Raw genomic sequence first — 21,966 nt, 5'->3', positions numbered from 1 at the left:
CTCAATACATGCTCAAAAGGTTCAAGATGGATGATCTAAAACCTACCAAGGCTAACACTCCCATGCCTCTCAAGTGCCACCTTAACCTCGATCCCAATGGTAAAGTTGTGGATCAAAAGGTATATCGCTCTATGATCGGTTCTCTACTTTACCTTTGTGCATCTAGACTAGATATTATGTTGGGTGTGGAAATTTGTGGATGATTTCAATCCGCACCTAAGGAAAGCCACTATGCGGGAGTCAAGCGATTCTTTCGATATTTGGCTTATACCCCAATCTTTGGCTTATGGTATCCCAAAGGTGCTTCATTTGACCTCATAGGATATTCGGACTCGGATTGGGCGGCAGACCGTGTGGATAAGAAGTCAGCTTCCGGAGGTTGCCAATTCCTTGGTCGCTCTCTGGTAAGTTGGTCTTCAAAAAAACAAAATTGTGTTTCTCTCTCGTCCATCGAGGCCGAATATGTAGTTGTTGCTAGTTGCTATGCTCAGTTGCTCTGGATGGGACAAACTTTAAAGGACTACGGTGTCACTTGTGACAAAGTGCCTCTTTATTGTCATAATATTAGTGCTATCTCAATATCCAACAATCCTCTTCAGCATTGCAAGATGAAGCATATCAGTATTCACCACCACTTCATCCGAGAGCATATCAAACGTGGGGAAATTGATCTCATCTATCTGAACACTAATGATCAACTTGTCGATATATTCACGAAGCCTTTGAATGAAGCAAGATTTCGCGAGTTAAGGCATGAGCTAAATATCATTGATTTGAGCAATGTACATTAAAATTAGGCACATCCCACCACTCTCATCATTATATTTTGTTTAGATGTAGGCATGAACTTAGGGGGAGTGTAGTTCTCTCAATGAACTATCCCTCCTCCTATTATGCATAAAACAATCAAATCTTTCACATTCACCATTTTTATTGTATTTGTGTGTCAGAGACGAGTTTTGGTCATGGGCCCAAGGTTAAAATTTTCACGGTGCCATACCAGTCCACTCAAACGTTGGTGGCCTCGCCACCGGCCCCTCCTAGTGAGGTACTTGCCTTTGGTGTTTCTTAACATTGCATATTTTTGGTCTTTATTTGCACATGTTGCTCCAGTCGTAGGTGTGGGTATTGTTGGGGATATTATCTGCCATGTGATCCGCCCTATTTGGGCCGAGTCACCAAGTGGGCGACTCATACTTTGGCGGTTCAAGCGTTGGCCCAGAAGGCCCAGGAGCTGGATGGCGGTTCAAGATCTACATGGAGGATAAGTCATCAGGGAGTCCTCCAGTCTTGGAAAGCACGGCGATTTAGAGATTAAAGGAATCACAACTTATGTTATGGCTAGGACTCTTGTAAACCCTAGGGCCTCGACTTGTATATAAAGGCGAGTCCCTGGAGAGGGGAGGTTAGGTTAGAAATCATCGAGAGCTAGGTTAGGCGAGTTACGCCCTCCTTGTAATCGAAACATCATCAATACAACACAAAGCAGGACGTAGGCTTTTACCTCCTCACGAGGGGCCGAACTTGGGTAAATCTGAGTCTCGCTTCCATTCAAACCCCTTTGAGTCGTCACCAAGGTGCGATGGCTCCATCATTAAGTCCTTTCACTAGGACATCTGCCGTTAGAAAACTACGACAGTTGGCGCCCACCGTGGGGCCTACGCACGGTGGAGTTGAGTTCTCGAAGGGAGCCCTACCAGGGTCAGGGAGCTACGCGGTTGGGCTGATGACCCGGAGCCGCCGCGGAAAGTACTACATCAACAACTCGCTGTGGGGACCCGAGGCCGATTCGATCGAATCCGGCTACAGAGTCCCCTTCGGCAAGGTCAACATCTTCATCGGCGTGGTCGGAGCACCCGTGCCTGAGCTGAACATCTTCACCGACACCGTCGAGCCAGCCATGTATGTCCGTCCCGTCACGCCACAAAGCCTGACGCGCCCAGTTTTCGTCGGCTTCACGCAGGGATCTGATGAGCCAGAGCGGTCGGCGACTCGGGAGGCCACGCGGGTCAACTCTGACGACGAGTCATCCATGGGCGACACAGATTCAATCTAGTCCCTGCATGAAGGCCGCCTCAGAGATCTTTCGCTAGCGATGGATCCCGAAGTCCTCGACCGGACCCGTCGTCAGATCGCCATATACATGGCAGGGGCAACACAGCCCCAGCAAAACCCTGCAGGCCACAACGAGGCTGGCGGCCCATCCAAAAACCCAGTTGTGGTCCTGGTGGACCTGTCGGCGGGGATAACGAGGCTCATGGCAACCCGTGTGACGGCAGAAAACCAAGGAACGATCAACGCCGAGTTAGCAAAGCTGCGAGATGAGATGGCGAAGGCCCAGCGAGATGCAGAGGCAGAAGCCGCCAGGATTGCGACCCAGCAAACTCAGATCACCGTGGAGACGGCCCGCTTAAACACCGAGAGCTGGCGACTTGAAAGACAACATCGCGCGTCTGACACTGTCCATCAGAGGAGGCACCAAGGGCGTTTACCCCCTGATCAGAACCCTACCCGCCTTTTCGACACTCAGCGTGCCCCCGAGACGGGAACCGTTCCACGGGGAGGGCCGGCTCAGCCACCAAACCCACCGCCTCACCCAGCGGATGATCGCGTTCCCCGTTTCCAGCCGCCTCAGGGCCACTTTTCCAACCCCATGGACAACGTGCTCGCAACAACTCGCCACTTGGAGTCCCTTCCAATTTATGGAAACACCCCGGCTGAAATAGAAGCAAGAAACGTCATTGAGATGTTGAAAACGACAGTGGTCCAGAACGCGCAATTCTCACACAGCCTCGACCGGCTGCACTCCACCCCCGAGGCGAGCCGCACCAGAAGCCGGACGAAGGATCCACCCACCGTAACCAGCGGACCGCGGCACCTCCCTCAGGGTAACCCACTCGACCATCAGGACCCTCCCGCCCGCAACACCGTTGGTGCGGCAGGCTAGGATCATCAAGGCCACATCCAAACCCACCTAGCGTCACTCAGCGGAGGCGGCAAGCGCATCGGGGTGCCGTGTTTGTCCCTTGCCCTGCGCAACGAGCGAATGCCGAAGGACTTCAAAGGACCAAGGAAGGTGCCCAACTACACCCCGGATCTTGAGCCGGCGTCGTGGGTTGAGAGTTATGAACTCGCGACGGACATGCTCGACGTGAGTGAAGCGGTCTGTGCCAGGTACTTCACAATGATGCTCGAAGGAACGGCACGCACTTGGTTGAAAAACCTGCGACCCAACTCTATCCAGACTTGTGCTGAACTGAAGGAGCGTTTCATCAAAAACTTTCGAGGAACTTGCAAACGCCCAATGACGATCGTCGACTTACAACATTGCATTCAGCGGCCTGACGACTCGGCTCATCATTGGACGCGGCGGGTTGCAGAAATCATCCACTCATCGGACGACATCACGGCGGCTCAGGCCGTGCTGATTCTGGAGCGAAACTGCCACTACGAGCCCTTGGTACAGAAGCTGGGGCGACTCAAGTGCAAGGTCCAGGATATGGGCGAATTGATGGATACCCTCACTCGGTACGCCAAAGCGGACGATACCAAAGATCCAGGAGAGGACGGAAGCAAGGCCAACCTGCCAAGGAAAGGCGAGTCATCCAAGAATCACTCCCAGTTTCAAGGACGCGCCCACCATAATCATGGTGGAAATGGCAAGAGAAGGCAGCATGAAGGACCCACCGACTTCGTCGCCAATACCAACGCTAACAATGGCAACCAGCGCCAGAAGAAGAGGGGTTACAGTGGCAAGAAGCCGCGCAATTATAACGAGATACTTAAGGGCCCCTCCCCGCATCACGCCACGACGGAAGGACCAACGACCCACTCTTGGGAAGACTGCTACGTGATGCAGGAATTTCGAGCGGAGGCACTCAAGAAAGGCCAAGCCGGCAACCAGAGCCAACGACAGGAATAGTTCGGTGCGCCTAATCAACGTCAGAACCCGTTCGGCGGCTTTCCCGAACCAGGACCCCAGGGCGGCTCGCAACCAAGCAGTGGCCAGTACCCTGTGCATAACCAGCAGCGTTATAACCCGCCCGGAGTGTTTCAGCAGCCACCCCCGCAGGGGGCTCCCCAGGGGCAAGATGATAATGGTGGATTCCGCAGCAATCCTAAGCAATTAAACAGCGGACAATAACATGTATTCACCACCAGTGCCTGTAAGCGAGACAAGAAGGTGAAGCACAAGACGTATAGCGTGTCCGAGCCGGCGCTCCCCAGGTACCTCCATTGGTCTGAGCAAACTATCTCTTGGAGTAGGGAGGACCACCCGCCCAGAATTGACAACCCCGGCGACTTGGCATTGGTCGTGGCCCCCCAAGTCGGGGGATATACCCTTTCAAAGGTTCTTATGGATGGTGGCAGCAGCATCAACATATTATTTTTTGACACCTTTCGAAGGATGAACCTCTTGGAGAAGGATCTAATGCTGTCAACCACGGTTTTCCATGGTATCGTTCCGAGTAAGTCGGCATACCCAATTGGGCGAGTCAAACTTAACGTGGCTTTTGGTACAACATCCAATTACAGGAGAGAGTCGCTTATATTTGAGGTGGTCAAGCTGAAGAGCCCTTATCATGCATTGTTCGGGCGGCCGGCTTACGCTCGGTTCATGGCTTGCCCCTGCTATGTCTACCTTAAACTCAAGATGCCTGGACCTAAGGGACCCATCACGGTCGATGGTGACACGAGGATAGCAAATGAGTGTGAGGAGGGAGATGCGGCTTACGTAGAAATCTCTTGCGACGCGGAAGAGCTCAAGTATCACCAAGCCAATGTTGACTCGGCGGATATGTCGCCTCTCAAGAAGCCAACAACTGATGCTGAGCCGCTCCTCAAGTATAAGCCGATGGATGACACTAAGATGGTGGACTTCACTCCTGGCGACTCGTCCAAGCAGTTCACTATCGGGGCGGGTTTGGATCCCAAATAGGAAAGCGCGCTCATCGAATTCATCCGTGAGAATCGGATAATCGGGACATCTTCGCATGGAAACCTTATGACATGCCTGGTGTACTGAGAGAATTCGTTAAGCACCATCTTAATGTTGACCCTAAAGCAAAACCGATTCAGCAATATCTTCGCAGATTTAATGAGGAGCGACGCAAGGCGATCGGAGAAGAAGTCGCCCGTCTTTTGGACGCCGGATTCATCGTTGAGGTCTTCCACCCTAAATGGTTGGCTAACCCGGTCCTGGTGCTCAAGAAGAACGACACTTTTCGCATGTGCATCGACTACACCGACCTCAACAGAGCTTGCCCACATTGATCAAATCATTGACTCGGTTGCGGGATGCGAGCGTTTGTGTTTCTTGGACGCCTACTCCGGATACCACCAGATCAAGATGGCTGTGGAAGATCAGGAGAAGACGGCCTTCATAACCCCATTTGGGGCTTTTTGCTATGTATCCATGCCGTTTGGGCTCAAGAGCGCTGGGGCGACTTACCAGCGTTATATCCAAAACTGTCTCCGCGGCCAAATCGGACGCAACGTCCATGCTTACGTTGATGACATCGTGGTTAAATCTTGCAAGAAGGAGACACTCTTGGAGGATCTCAAGGAAACCTTTGACAATTTGCGTGTGTATCAGATGAAGCTTAATCCCACCAAATGTGTCTTTGGTGTCCCTGGAGGAAAGCTTTTGGGTTTTCTGGTGTCAGAACGCGGCATTGAGGCCAACCCGGACAAAATCGAAGCAATCACCTCGCTTGGGAAACCAACGAATATTAATCAAGTCCAACGCATGGCGAGTCGTATTGCGGCCTTGAGTCGCTTTATAAGCCGCCTGGGGGAGAAAGCCATTCCCCTCTATCAGTTTCTTAAGAAAGCTGTCAGTTTGTTTGGACGGACGAGGCCAATGAAGCTTTTGAAGCCTTGAAGCAGCAACTGGTCAACCCGCCGGTTCTGGCCGCCTCGACTGAAAAGGAGCCTATGCTCTTGTACATCGCGGCGAATACCAACGCAGTGAGCATGGCAGTGGTTGTTGAATGGAAGGAAGAAGGAAAGGAATACCTGGTACAACGCCCGGTGTATTTTCTCAGCGAGGTTCTAACCCTCTCCAAACAACGTTATCCGCATTGGCAGAAGTTAGTTTATGGGGTGTTTATGGCGAGTCGGAAGCTAAAACATTATTTCCAAGAACATCCTATCACGATGGTTAGCTGTGCTCCTCTTGGAGATATCATCCAGAACCGAGAAGCAACGGGACGAATCGCCAAGTGGGAAATTGAGCTCGGGCCACACCACGTGTGGTATACGCCTCGCACGGCTATCAAGTCCCAGGCATTGGTCGACTTCATCAATGATTGGACCGAGTTACAGATTCCCGAAGACAGGCCTGATCTCACATACTCGACCATCTACTTTGACGGGTCTAGGCAATTGGAGGGCTCGGGGGCTGGCGTGGTGTTTATTTCACCCCAGGGAGACAAGTTCTGTTATGTTCTCCGACTCATGTTGCCGCGTACCAATAACACTGCAGAGTATGAAGCCCTGCTTCATGGTTTGCGACTCGCCAAGGAGATGAACCTCACATGCGTCAGGTGCTTGGGCGATTCCGATCTGGTGGCACAACAAGTTTCAGGTACATGGGATTCCCGGGACCCCCCGATGGCGGCTTACAGAAGGGTTGTGTCTGATGTGGCGGGTCATTTCCATGGTTATCAAGTCGATCATATCGACCGGCGACTCAACAAAGCAGCTGATGCCCTCTCGTGTCTCGGCTCGCAACGTAAGCCGGTTCCACCTAATGTCTTTTTGGATATTCTACATAATCCTTCTGTGAAGTTGCCTTCAGAAGAGGAATTAGTGATACCAGATCCTGAGTCTCAGTTTGTGGCGGCTCTATGTGTTATGCCGGATTAGGTTCTTCCTTACTTGGCGTACCTCACACGAGGCGAGTTACCTTCGGATGAGGTGTTGGCCCGTCAAATCGTTCGTCGGAGCAAATCCATGGTCGTCATCAACGGCGAGTTATACAAGCGAAGTACTTCTGGGGTATTTCAAAGATGCGTTTCTTCTGATGAAGGGTGCATAATTCTCAACGAAATCCATGCAAGAGATTGTGGGCATCACGTCGGGTCACGTTCGCTCGTTTCCAAGGCGTTCTGACATGGGTTCTTTTGGTTGACGGCTCATGCGGATGCAAAAGAGATAGTTCATCGATGTGATGGCTGTAAACATTTTGGACGACACGTTCATGTGCCAGCTCAAGAATTAAGGAAGATCCCTATCACTTGGCCTTTTGCAGTCTGGGGGTTAGATATGGTTGGCCCCTTTAAGATGTCATCCAATAAAAAGACTCATCTACTGGTGGCGGTCGATAAATTCACCAAGTGGGTCGAAGCAGAGCCTGTTGGCAGTTGTGACGCAGAAACAACCATCGAATTCTTGAAAAAGTTGATATTCCGGTTTGGATACCCACACGACATTATCACTGATAACAGTACCAACTTATGACAAGGGGCGATGCAGGAGTTTTGCAACCGGGAGCATATCCGGCTTGATGTGTGTGCGGTTGCTCATCCACAATCTAATGGGCAGGTAGAACGGGCGAATCGGGAAGTGCTGCAGGGAATCAAACCCCGACTTATATTTCCCTTGGAACGCACCCCAGGGTGTTGGGTTGAGGAGTTGCCTTCGGTATTATGGAGCATTCGAACCACCCCGAATCGTTCTACGGGTTTTACTCCTTTCTTCTTGGTGTACGGAGCAGAAGTCATTCTTCCCAATGACATTAGGCATGACTCGCCCCGAGTCGCCGCTTATGTGGAGCAGGATAATGAGTTGGCATGACAAAATTCTTTGGATGCTTTAGAGGAAGGACGCGATTTGGCTGCCTCCCGATCGGCTATCTATCAGCAAGACTTGCGGCGTTATCATAGCCGCCGGGTCAATAGTCGAGCTTTTCAGGAGGACGACTTAGTGCTCCGGTTGATCCAAGATTGCACTGGCATGCGTGAGTTGTCACTGCCATGGGAAGGACCGTTTGTCATCAGCAAAAATCTTCGCAACGGGTCATACTATTTGGGGATCTTCGGCCTGATCGGCCAACCACGGAGGCTGAGTCAACTCACCCCTGGAACATAGCCCATTTGCGGCCTTACTACACTTGAGCTATTGGCTCCCCTTTTTCCTTTCTCTCCCATCTTTGGAAACTGTAAGTCCTTTGTTTATATAAAGCAATAAAGTCGATACCCACGAATTTTGGGTTTTCCTGCCATTTCATCTTCTTGAAAGCATGGATCTTTATTGTTCTTCAACAAGTCGCCCAAGCATGGACGCTATCAATACCAGAGAGCATAAGTCTCCATGTTGCACTTATTACAACACTGGGTATCGATAAGCCAAAGAGGATCAAGTCGCTACAAGCGCACGATTCAAACATGGGCGCCTTATATGATTCTGAGGATTAGGCCGGCTTACTTGGGGGCTATCAGCTCCCAAGTCATTTTGTGGTAAGAGCGTATACGCTTCTACAATCCTATGACCGGTCTTTCCCCTAATCATAGGTCACTTGGGAGCTTCCTCTCACTGAGATTAGCCTAACTACCCATTTGGCTAGCAAAAAATTACCGCACTACAAATGGTTATATTGGACTGTGTGTTGGCCAAATCGCCATATGAACCCATGAACTCTTGGCGAGTCAATCCGCTATTTGGACCCTGAACTCACCTTGGTTAAAACATGCATGGTACCGGCTAGCGCCCCACATGGAAAATAGAGAAACCATTGGTTCATTGAACCTGCTTCACCGAAGCTTGACTCACGCCTGATCAGCAGATCTAAATACTTGAGATTTTTTATACAAAAAGTCACCTTTGGGTAGCACTTGAGTTTTTCTAACTCGTCCTATCCTGTCGCGACTTGAACGAGCCAACGAAATTCTTACTATCACCTTCCTGGCACTGCCACAAGGTTTCACAGATTTATGAGACTCGTCGTGCCTCGTTGAGCCGGTTTTCTTCATACAATTCGCCAAGACACCTTCAGTCGGTTATTATTTATCATCATCCATTACTCATTGAGATGGTTTGATATATGCTTTTGCTAGCCAAACAAGTTGGTGATCGAATCTTTACTGACGTGGCGGGTCAAGCATCATGGCACCCCAAGGGCGGCACAAGGTTTTTTCAAAGGTCACATAAGAGTTCCACAACAGACATAAGCAAAGGATTGTTTTCTACAATGACCTATTACATGGCTCAGATGGCCAAATCAGTAGGGTCTATTCTGCTGGTGCCTCCGGGTCAACTTCCCTCGAGCTCTGGCCGACTTCAATTTATAAATCGCCCAGTACCCAAATACACTTGGATAGAGCGGCAAATTTGTCTTCATCGTTCAAGAATGCCGAGAGATCCAACTCCAAATCAAAAGGGTTCTTGGGCCGACGAGGAGTTAAGCTAGTTGTCACAAATGCAGGCGGGTTTACTTTCTTGTTCTTGTCATCATAAGCGGCTTGGTACTTTGATAAATCCAAGCTTGTTGCTAGCTGAGTCGCCGCCGAGCATGATTCCTTGACGACGCGATGATAATCATCTTGAGTAAACTCCGACTCGTCATCCTTGAGCTGTGGGAAGCCTGCTGCTACCTCTTCGGGCTTCAGTTCTAGAGCATACACCAAACACCGACTCAAGGTAGTCAGCGCCCCCTTCCGAGCGACTGATCGGGTTAGCTCACCTATCTGAGGTGGAAGGGTGGATAAGCAGCCAAGCATCTTTTTGATTGATGTGATTGGTTCCTTGGTGCCCATTACTGCCTTCATGGTCAGCATGCTCCCAGTATACAGCTGCTCAGTCAGTGTGTAAATCGCCTTTAACTTCAAGATGCAGTCGTCCTGAAGGTTGGCGGCTCTAGGGCCTCCGTGAGAAAGACAATGATGGTTAGTACTTTGTTTTTTCACACTAATTTTTTCTTTCAAAGATACGAAACCAGGAATTCCTTCTTACCAAAGATGGCATGTGTCATGCTGGAAATATGTTTCTTTAAACCGGCCAGCTCTTGTTGCACGGCTCTTAGTTTTGTTTCAGCCGTTTCAGCTCGCTTTAGTGCGGTGGCTTGATCAACTTGAGATTTCTTGTTGGCGGCTTTCAGCTTTTCCATATCAGCTAAGATCGCCTGGTATTTTTCTTCTGCTTGAGCCCGCGCGTCTTGCTGGTTGGCTAAACTTTTCTTTAAGTCGCCCAACGTCGACTCGGCTTGGGCCATAGTTTCCTGTCAACATATTTTGGAGGGACAAGTCTCAGAATTGTTGCAAGCAACATCCCTGACACTTGGGGGCTAATGTATAATTTTTTTAAAATAAAATAAAATTATACCACGAGCAAGACCCGGCTCATCTTTCAATAGATGACCCGACCCTTGGGGCTTACAGGTCTTAGATTTTTTGTACATCAAGACTCGGCTCATCTTTCAAAAGATGACCCGGCCCTTGGGGGTTACAGGTCGAAGATTTTTTCTAAGTCAAGACCCGGCTCATCTTTTAAAAGATAACCCGGCCCTTGGGGGTTAGAGGTCGAAGATTTTTTCTACATCAAGACCCGGCTCATCTTTCAAAAGATGACCCGGTCCTTGGGGGTTATAGGTCGAAATGTTTTCTAAGTCAAGACCCGGCTCATCTTTCAAAAGATGACCCGGCCCTTGGGGGTTACAGGTCGGAAGATTTTCTAAGTCAAGACCCGGCTCATCTTTCAAAAGATGACCCGACCCTTGGGGGTTACAGGTCAGAAGATTTTCTAAGGCAAGACCCGGCTCATCTTTCAATAAGATGACACGACCGTTGGGGGCTAATGAGGAGGGTATGCATTAAGGCGTACCTCATGTTTATTCTTGATCATATGGAGTAGGTTCTTCTCCATTTCATAACTTGTTTCCAGGCGACTTGCAAAACCAGAGCAGAGTTCATCAAACTCAAGTTTTTCATATTGAGGAAGTTTGGCCTTGGAGATCTCATGTCTGGTGGAAGGATGGGACGATGCTGATACATGCTTCGATAAGATTGCCGAAGCCGGCTTAGAGAAACCATTACCAGTAATGACCACAACATCAGGATCTTCAGCCGCCTTCAACGGACTTGGCGGGTTGGCTGTTTCCATGCCTTCCTTGGGAGAACTTGGAAGGTCAATTCGGTCATCAGGTATATCTTTTGCCGGGTCAACATGAGCCGATGTTGGGTCTTCTTTAAGCTCTGGAGCAAAAGGAGTGGAAGTTGAGCAGCCGGTTTTCCTCTTCTTTGATTGCGCTCTAAGAAAAAGAGGGTCATGTTTAAAGCAAGCATCATTATCATCAGGAAAGACATAAGTATTATAAGGACTTACCCTTGTACACGAATCATTGGCGGAAGGGACGACATCACTGAGTCGCCCGATGAAGGGGGAGAAGTCTGCAAAAGTAATATCTCAAAATATGAGCGAGTTACAAGTGTGATCCAAAAGAAAACGAAGGTAGAAATTGATAGAGGGTCCCTCATTTCGCCGTTTCTTGGTTGGTTTTTTTTTCTGGTAACCCGGACATCAAATCCTCTGAGTGGCTTCGAGTTTTCCGAAGGGAAGTGTGTTGCACCTTCTTCAAGAGGAAATTAGGGTCCAGACAAGCATTCGGGTGAGACATGGGAACTTTCCCACAAACTCTCCTGGCCGGCTTAGGCGAAGGAGAAGTTGAGTTGGAAGAAATGGAAATTACCTCTACTGCGTCATCCTGGCTTTCTTTATCATCATTGTATACATTGAAATGCAGAGATATAAGCACAAATTAGAGTAAAAGGGCGCCAAGACAAAGAGGATAAAATTTTACCTTTGAAGATGCTTCGCCGACTTGGGATTCGTCCACATCAGACGATTTGGCAACAACGGCTTGGTTTTTACCCTTGGACTTCTTTTTTGGAGGCGGTTTGGTTTGCTTCTCGGCAAGCTTCTTCGGCCTTTGTGACCAGAATCGGTCACCCTTCTAAGGTGGAATTGTCATTATGCAAGTCAGAATCCGGGTAACTCGGAAAGAGTGAACCAAGGGCGGGTCAAATTATTTACCTTAGGAGTCGGTTTAATTTTGCAAAATGGTCTAAGCCCTATTTTGCTACACTTGGCCAAAGGCTCGCCGGTTTGCTTCTTGATGATGCTCACAATGTCTTCCTCTATGAGTGCTGTCTGGAAGTAGCATTGAGGATGGTTCAAAGTACCATCAAACTCGCACATCAAGCCGTCTCGGCGACTCAAGGGAAGGATGCGCCATTCCACCCAGCAGCGGATCAGATCAACTCCAGTAAGACCATTGTTTGTCAAAGATCATAACTCGGATATCACTGGAATGAAATCTGAGTCATCTTCTTCGGTGAGCTTGTCAGGAAGTTTGAAGTTTGTGGGCAGACGCTCCTTCCTGTAGCCTAGGAGTTTGTTCTCACCCGGAGGAGAAGTGTCCCGGCAATAAAACCAAGACTCGGCCCAGCCTTTGCGGTGGTTGGGCATGGCGAATGATGGGAATGGACTGTCCTTGCGTCGTTGAACGTTAACCCCTCCAAGTTCTAAGCTAGGGCCATTGGAAAACTCGGTGTGGTGATTCAGGTGGAAGAAATACCAAAACAAAGTGACCGACGGTTCCATTCGTAGGTAAGCTTCACAGAATACCTGGAATTGGCACATGTTGCTGATCGAGTTGGGGCCCAGGTCTTGGAGGCGGACGTTCATGAAAAACAAAGCATATCTGAGGAAGTTTGACCCTGGCGGCTTAAACCCTCGTTCGAGGTGGTCAGCAAAAACAACTATTTCCCCTTCGGCCGGGTTGGGAATTTCGTCGCCTAGTCCAGATCGCCATCCAATGACTTCCTTCGGGTCAAGGTTCCCTGTCTTTACGCACTGCTCGAGGAAGGTGTCGTCAATTTTGGTCGGGAGCCAGTCGGCCTTAACGACGGTACCCATAGCTACAAAGGAAAAGGTCATGGGTAAGTTAACCCGCCAAAATGCTTGTCGAGTGGCTCATGGAATCTATTAACTCGCAAACAAGGGACCAGGTTTGGGCACGAGGGTGATTTAGGAATTTCCCATTAGTCAGAGGAGGTATCTCAGGGTATCAGAAACATGCAGAAAAATGACGAAGTATGAATCTACAAACAGTCTTCTACATAGCAAGCAATGCAATGTGGATCTACGAGCAAGGTAAAATAACGGAGAAAGCCTGGATAAAGTGAAACAGGTCACGGTTGAAAGCAACTACGGCAGGGGTGATTTAACCAAAGCCATCTTGGTTCTCTAAACCGAAATTAAATCGATTGGAGATGCGGTCGGTGCTAATATGCTAAGCTACCATTTTGAATCGAATGGCAGACGCTAAGGAGTTCGAGGAGTTCTAGGGTGCAGCGAATGGCGAACGTTGAAAAGCTCGGATCTGTTCGTAATGGCGGAGGATTAACCTGTTAAACGACGTCCGGAGGCGGTTGTGCAGGCCCGCGGTGGAGATGGTGTCCCCATTTAGCTGGACGGTGCAACGGACGCAGTGGCCGGCGGCGGAGTTCCTCAAGCGACGACGAAGTTCTTCGGGCGGCGGCGGAGTCCCTCGGGCGGCAGCGGAGTCCTTCGAACGGCGGCAGAACCCCTCGAACGGCGGTGGAATTCCCCGAACGGTGGCGGAGCCCCACGGATGATGCGGGAGACCCTCGGGCGGCGATGGAGCTCGTCGGGCGGCGGCGTTGTTCCTTGCGTGGCTACGAGGAAGAAGAAGAAACAGAAGATGAGTGGGCAAAGATTCCCTCCGCCCCTGTTCCCGAGCCTATTTAATAGGTCAGGTGCGGGGATCGAGGCGCCTCGTGCGGGAACCTAAATGGGCAAATTAAAGATTCACACTTATGGCACCAAGATTTTCGGGATATTTGCGCCGAGATATCCGTTGGGGATTGCGTCATCATTTTCCGGAATTAAAGGCATAAGGTGATTTCATCGGAAACGGTTCTGCGACTTGGGTATTTCCATGGTGGATGGCGGCTTAAGCGTATGGTGCACGAAAAAGTTGGAATGAGTCGTTCCTAAACTAGGTAAAAGTTTATTGGCGTGAACAGGTTCAAGTCAATCTGGGGCCTAATGTTGGGGATATTATCTGCCATGTGACCCGCCCTATTTGGGCCGGGTCACCAAGTGGGCGACTCATACTTTGGCGGTTCAAGCTTTGGCCCAGAAGGCCCAGGAGCTGGATGGCGGTTCAAGATCTACATGGAGGATAAGTCATCAGGGAGTCCTCCAGTCTTGGAAAGCACGGCGATTTAGAGATTAAAGGAATCACGACTTATGTTATGGCAAGGACTCTTGTAAACCCTAGGGCCTCGACCTGTATATAAAGGCGAGTCCGTGGAGAGAGGAGGTTAGGTTAGAAATCATCGAGAGCTAGGTCAGGCGAGTTACGCCCTCCTTGTAGTCGAAACATCGTCAATACAACACAAAGCAGGACGTAGGCTTTTACCTCCTCACGAGGGGCCGAACCTGGCTAAATCTGAGTCCCGCTTCCATTCAAACCCCTTTGAGTCGCCACCAAGGTGCGATGGCTCCATCATTAAGTCATTTCACTAGGACATCTGCCGTGGGAAAACCACGACATGTATCCTTCAAGGTTTGCATTACTGTGTTTCTTCTTGTTCACCTTGGAGCGTACCCCACCATACTCCATTGTCTGATTTCTGTCCCAAGGTCTCCTCACCTCGAAACCGTCTCATATCCAATTGTACGCATTGAATCTCTTGTGGTCGCGAATGTGGCAGGGCGGTACAACCGGTGGTAACAGCCGTACAACCGCTAATCCCCAGTTATCTCACCCTAGCGGTACAACCGGACCTTGTTTGCAGTTCTACCGCTAATTCCCAGGTTGTTTCGGTCTGGTACAACTGATCTTCGAAGCGGTACAATCGGCTGCGACAACCAGCACCTAAAAGGGGGGTGATGATGAGATGATGTATATACTTCTCGCACCTCGTTGGTTACCCCAAGTGGAAGGTTGAGATGTAGTCAGCACCAAGTTTTCCCTCACACGGAGACTGTAAGGTTTATCAAACCAGGAGGACTCCTAGGATCAACAAGTAGGTGTCTGCTGCCCCTGTCTAGCAGAATACGTGGACCTGCACATACAACAAATAACTTTACTCCCAACGAGTACATAGAGGTTGTCAATCTCTCCGGCCTTGTAGTTTGCAAAGGATCAAAACACAAGCGGGAAAGTAATAGTGATTGCAACGGAAAAGTAAATGAAACGGTAAATGATGGAGGTGTAAACAATGATGGCGATGTGGACCGGAGTCACATGATGTTCACTAGTGATGTCTCTCTCCCAAAATACGATAAACAACTATGCTTGGGTAAACAAATCACAGTTGGGCAATTGACAGAATTATGATCGCACCGCAATGCTAATTATGCTACTTGATAGTTAGAGGTTCAATAGTAATGGGCAGTAAGCCAAGACAAGTAGACCGTTTATTCATCATCATCTACTTACTAATCATCCACCTTGAGATATCTATCCAGAACACCTCGCCGATATTAAGTTGCGAGCCCCACCCAAAGTGTAAACTCAAAGCAACGAACAACTGCACTAACGAACTATGCGTAAGGTAAACAATCCTTGCAGCCGTGGTCACAAGCACCGTTGTTTTCTCCCTGGTGGCAACAAGCACATCCCCTAGTCTCATGTTTCTGTCACTCAAGCTAGACATCGAGGGGCATGAACCCAAAATCATGCATAACGCTCCCTCTTGGAGTTACAATCTACTACTCGTCCAAACCAATAAATAGCAACGGAGAACATGCATGAATCACTAAGGAACATAATATAAAAGGATAATCAAATATATAACTCATAAAAATCTGAACATAATCTCATAATCCATCGGATCCCAACAAACCGAGCATAGCAATAGAAAGAGAATTACATAGATGCCTTGATCATGTAGGGCAGCTCACAAGGACTAACCATTGAAGCACAAGATTGGAGAGAAGACATCACATAGCTACTGGTCATGGACTCATGGTCAAGGAGGACTACTCATGACACGTCCGGGAAGCGTCCATGGCGGTGGAGAAGCTCCCGAAGGTCAATCATCCCTCAGGCAGGGTGCCGGGAGGACGTCTCCTGACGCTATCGATCTCGGAAGCGCTGCGGCGGTGGAACGATGGAGAAATTCACGATTCTAAAAGTTGTGGAAGGGTTTCCTCTCGGGACTCTAAATATAGGCCAAAGGAGGGCACCGGAGGAGGTGGGACCCACCCAGGCGGCCTCCTAGCACGGCCTAGGGCCTAGCCACGCCCGGAGGTCGCTTGGGAGGCCCCCTGCCCCCGTGTGGCCCATCTTCGATGATCGAAAGCTTTTGTTTCGCTGATTTATTTTATTTTATTTTGGCATTTTTCGGGCTTCGTAAAATTCGGTAAAAGCCCGTGCAAAATAGACATCAGCAGACAGAAACTGGCACTGGGTGCACTGAGTTAGTAGGTTAGTCCAAATATGTGTAAAATGATATAAAAGTGTAGCAAAACATATAACAATGTCACCCAAAAGATCATGGAACAAGCAGAAATCATAGATACGTCCGGGACGTATCAGGGGGCCATGCCAAATGGGTACTCAGTTTCCCCTTCGTGCACAACTCAACCTCTCGGTACCCTAGTCACCAGCCGCAGTCACCAACACGCCGGAGTGCCTCCGACGCCCCGGATCTGCTCCAATGGACACTCGTAATGCCCTCTCCCCTTCTTGTTCTTGGATTCTCTTTTTTGGATCAGCTTTTTCGTAGGGCATTGCTAGGATCCCGCATTTTCGGACAAACTATTGATAAGAGAAGGTCCTATATGTGCTTCTTATAAGTTATGTTGTGTGGAACCTAGAATCGTTGGCATAGGTCTCAGATTCGGATGTACCGATCTCCGCAAAGCAACGGTACAACCGCTCTTGCGGTACAACCGCTTGGGTGTCCGGTACAACCGGCCTTCCTAGTTCCTATGCCACAACTTCTTTGTTCTTCTGTGCATACCCGATCTATTCCTCTTTTGCGTACAATCCTCTCATCTTTTATGGGTTTCTTTCCGTGTGCTTCTCGTGTGTGCAGGTGGCTCTAGTTCTCTTTCTTCTCCTCGGAAGAACACCAAGAAACGTGCTCACAGGTGTAGGCTCGTGGATGACTCTGAGCATGAGGAAGTTCCGATCCCTACCAATCCCTCTCGCTGTGCAAAAGCCTTGGTCGTCAAGCAGAAATCTGCCAAGCCAGTGCACTCACGGAAGCAAACTTAATTGGAGCGGATTTGGTGTTAGAATCCTTTTGAGGTACCCATTGCTCCCACCTGGACCACCCCTCAGTTCCGGAATGCGCTTCAGATGCGAATTGTGCATGAGCTCTATGACCATCACAAGAACAAGTTTGCCAAGTAATGGACTATTGACACTGAGCACTAGAAGAACAACATGGACTACTTCGGAGAAGCATATACTCTCTGTGATGAATTTGACTTGCTCAAGCTCATGACTCTCAACTATCCCTTTGATGTGGAACTCATTCACCAGTTCTATGCCATTGTTCACTTTGGCAATGATGACGCTCGCACCCTTACATTCATGTGTCATGATGAGCTTTTCACGGTCCCGTGGCGTGCCTTCTGCAATGCTCTTGGGTATGATGATACCGGTCTCACTAGGAAGGGTGGTATTCGACCTCATGATCGGGATCATCCTATGGATAAGGTGAAGCTTGCCCCCTTGTACGTTCCCGAGCGTGGGATTCCTCGCTCTTCTAAGGACCTGCTGACAGTTTATGATATTTTGCACTGTGTCTTCCAGAATTTTCTTCTTCCCAAGGTAGGCAATCAAGATGAATTTCATGGTTACTTCGTTGATATGCTTGTTGCCATGCGGGGTGAGGCTTACACTGGGGCTACATTTGATGCTTCCAAATGGTTATGGGAGGAGCTCTACTCCACGGTCTTCTACAAGTTGGTCCCCAAGTATGCTCCGTTCATTATGTGCTTCCTCAACTCTGTGTGGGCAGATCGTAGGCCCGGCGAGCCTCTCTCTTCTCCTAAGAATCTCACTAAGCATGAGGTCAAGCAACTCCAGAAGAAGAAGCATGTTGCTCCTCGCTTCCCCGAGGACGCACCTCATGATGTTTTTGCTACTTCCACTGACAGTGTCTTTGAGCTTTCTACGGCTGCCAAGCCGTCTTGGTTCTCCAAGTTCTCAGATAAGTTAAAGAAGACCTTATGCCTCCAAGCTCATGTTCAGCAGAAGCTCTATGAAGCCTATGTTAACAAGAAGCTTGCTAGGTGCAGACAGATTCAGATTATGCGGGATCTCAAGCTTGGGGCAGCCAGTGGTTCAGAGAAGTCCATCACCCCTCAGGAGAAGTGGATCTATGGTCATATCACTTGGACTGATGATGAGGTCTCGGGTCAGCCTGCTACGTCCTTTGCTGCTGCTGCTCATGATGTGTCTCATAGTGATGATGGTGATGATGATGATGAGTCTACTAGTGGTGATTCCGAGGAGTCTGACGAATCTGAAGAGCTCTACTGAGCATCGAGGCGATATCATCTCTCTTTTCCTTTTTGGTGTCCTGATGCCAAAGGGGGTGCCAAAGGGGGATAGAGCTATATCATGACAGGATTTGCATGGGGGGATTTGGTTGTTGTTTCATCGTATCTTTCGTTTTGTTGTCGAGTTGAACTATTATTTTCTTGTTAGTTGGTCTTGAACCTATCTTGTAGAGACTATTTGAGTTTTAGTGGAGACTATGTTTTACCCGTATCATTTAAGCTCTACTCGTTATCTCGTACATATGCTTCTTAATTTTCATTCCTCTGTGTACCCTGTCGATGGTCTCTAAAACCAAGGGGGAGCTTCAATTCCCGTTCCTGTCTCATCTCGGGCACACAGCAAGGGGGAGCTCAACTTTTACTTTAGAGACCATCTATGCAAATCGTGCTGTTGTCATCATCCACCAAAAAGGGGGAGATTGTAAGGTCATTCTCCAGCTTAAGTGTTTTGGTGATGATGACAACTCACTATGTTATCTAACCGGGTGTCCAGTATGAAGGTATCATATGTAGAACAAAAGATGGTTAGGTATTCCCTCTAAACGGAAAAGATCGAAGACGTGTTCCCTACGTGTTTATTCTCTTCGGTCGTATGTATGTCGTACTATTAAGAGGGAATCCACATTGAAAGTCTATGGGTGAATCAATTCTGCTCACACACTTTTGCACCCATCTCGTTCCATCACATCATTGAGAGAGAGGCCCCTGTTTTTCTAACTGACCGGTTGTACCGCTGCCATGGGCAGTTGTCCGCTCAACACGTGGCGGTTGTACTGCCCGACACCGGTCCACAACCGGTAACGACTCTGTTTCATTGCGGTTGTTGGGCGGTGGTGGCCATGTTGTACCGCTATATTAAATATTGCAGGTACTACTTGTCGGGGATATATCCCGCAGCGTAACCCGACTTGAAGTATGACCCGCCAATGACTTGGCGACTCACCAGCGACTCAACAGTGACCTGGCGGGCGACTCATACTTGACCCCACAGGCGACTTAGATAAATGACGAAGGCCCAAGACCCAGCGTACACCCTGGCATAAGGCGGCTCATGAGGCCAGGAGGGCCGGCTCACAAGAGAAGGCCCAAGAAGAGGAGAGACTCCACCACAAAGGAAACAAGACCCAGATTAAGATTCAAGAGAGTCTAGTCATATTCCTACTCCTAGTAGGACTCTACATGTAAACCTACCTCTTCCACTTATATAAGGACGGGTAAGGCGTCCCAAGAGGGACAGATTCACAAGTTAGGTCTAGACAAGACAAATCATGAGACAGACATATTAGACACCCACGAGATTAGAGGTGACGAGTCTGCACCCTTGTAATCAAGATCATCATCTTCATCAATGAAACACAAGCAGGATGTATGATTTTGCCTTCATCGGAGGGGCCGAACCTGGGTAAATCCGCGTCTCTCGATTCCGACCAACCCCTCTCAAGCCGCCACGTAGTTGCGATGGCCTCACACCTAAGTTCTATCACGAGGACATACGCCATGACAAAACCACGACGTTTGACGCCCATCGTGGGGCGACGCACGGTGAATTTGTGTTCTTGAAGGGATCTCTTCTAGGGATCGAGAGAGCTTATGATTCGCCGGATCCGTAAAAGCCGGCATAGAAGATCACATCATCGAAAAGCAGTCAAGATGATGCGTACAAATTTTGAAATCAAGATGAAATTAGAGTTCCCTGATGTGCGTCAACGCAAGTCACCACATGATTTCCATCACGTGAGCCGTCGTGCCCGAGATTGAGTTGAGGGAATTAGGGTTATTGTGCGCCGCCGCGTTCACCTGGGCGATCAGTGGATTCCAACCAACATCAATTTCCGCCACTACTGTAGCACTTCACGTAATGACGTACGCACATCCTGGGCGGACATCACATCTCCTCGTCCAAACAGCCATGCAAGCTTTTTACAGAAATCCATGCTACCTTGCTACTCCCTCCGTTACTAAATATAAGTCTTTTAAGATATTTCACTAGTAGTCTACATATGGAGCAAAATGAATGAATCTACATTCTCAAATATGTCTATATACATCCGTATGTAGTCTATTAATGAAACCTTTTTAAAGACTTATATTTAGGAACGGAGAAAATACAAAATAGCTACTGCTGCACCACTAGATGAGAAGTCCAAAACAAGATCAAAATACTACATCGATCAGTAGTACTCCTTCCGTTTTTAAATATAAGACCTTTTAGAGATTACACTATAGACTAGATTCGGAGCAAAATAAGTGAATCTATATCCTAAAATATGACTACATACATCATTATGTAGTTTATAGTGGAATTTTTAAAAGGTCTTATATTTAAGAACGGAGGGAGTATATATTTATTTCCACAAGAAGGCCAACATGTGAGAAGGAAAAAAAAAGAGTCGCCGAGGGGACCTACCTAGAGCTACTCGTGTGCGTTGACGTCGCGTCGTGGCCGACTCGGCCTCGACCTGCCGCCGTGTCGTAGCCACCACGGCCTCGCCTCGGCCGCCTCGCCTCACCTCGAGCTGCTGCACCATGGTTGATTTCACGACAACTATATCGCCCCACCGAGCCGGCCACTATCACATCACGTCCGAGTCGCTGCACCTCGCCTCACCTTGAGACGCATCGTCTTAAGCCGCCGCGCTTTGAGCCGCCGCGTCGCCATCCATTGTTGTCGCACTGTGCCTGGCCGAGCTCGCTACTCCGTCTCCGAGGCCGCACGAGCCGCCCCGCCGGCCTCCCTGCGTTGCCACACGCCGACAGAGTCGTCGTCGCTGCGGTCGCCGTGCCGGCTTCCTCGTGTCGCCGCGCGTTGTCCGAATTGTCCTTGTTGCGGCCGCCGCGCCGGCCTCCCTGCGTTGCCACGCGATGTCCGAGTCAGAGTCACCGTCGCCGCAGTCGTCGTGCCATCTTCCTCGTGACGCCACGTACCGTCCAAATCATCCTCGTCGCGGCCTCCTCGTCGGCCTCCCCGCATCGCTGCACGCCTACACCTCTCCTACACGCGTCCAAGTCGCCCTCGACCCGCCGCGCCTACCACCGCATGCGGGCGGCTGGACCGCTTCATGTCCGAGCCGGACTCGCCCCGCCTGCTGCGCCACCATGGTCTCACACCGAGCCGCCCTCTCCCCTCCACGCTCGCGTTGGCTGCCGGCTCCACTGCCACAAGTCGCCTCCGCGCGCCTTGCGCATCGCAAGTGGCTGCTTCGGGTCGCGGCCCTAGCACGACCCTAGCACGATCGTACTATCTTCTTTGTCATGCCTTTGCGCCGCCAGCCAGAACCTTCAGCTCGGTCTCACATACACCGCCGTTTCTCCAGCTCCATATAACATAGCCTGTTTGGGACTGCGCTGCTCTAGAAAATTCAGCTTCGCTCTAAAAAACGTAAGCCAAACGGGGTAACTCCATGATATACCGCT

This window comes from Hordeum vulgare, chromosome 4H, assembly GCF_904849725.1.
Source record: "Hordeum vulgare subsp. vulgare chromosome 4H, MorexV3_pseudomolecules_assembly, whole genome shotgun sequence".
Taxonomy (NCBI): domain Eukaryota; kingdom Viridiplantae; phylum Streptophyta; class Magnoliopsida; order Poales; family Poaceae; genus Hordeum; species Hordeum vulgare.
Note: the sequence above shows the minus strand (reverse complement) of the source record.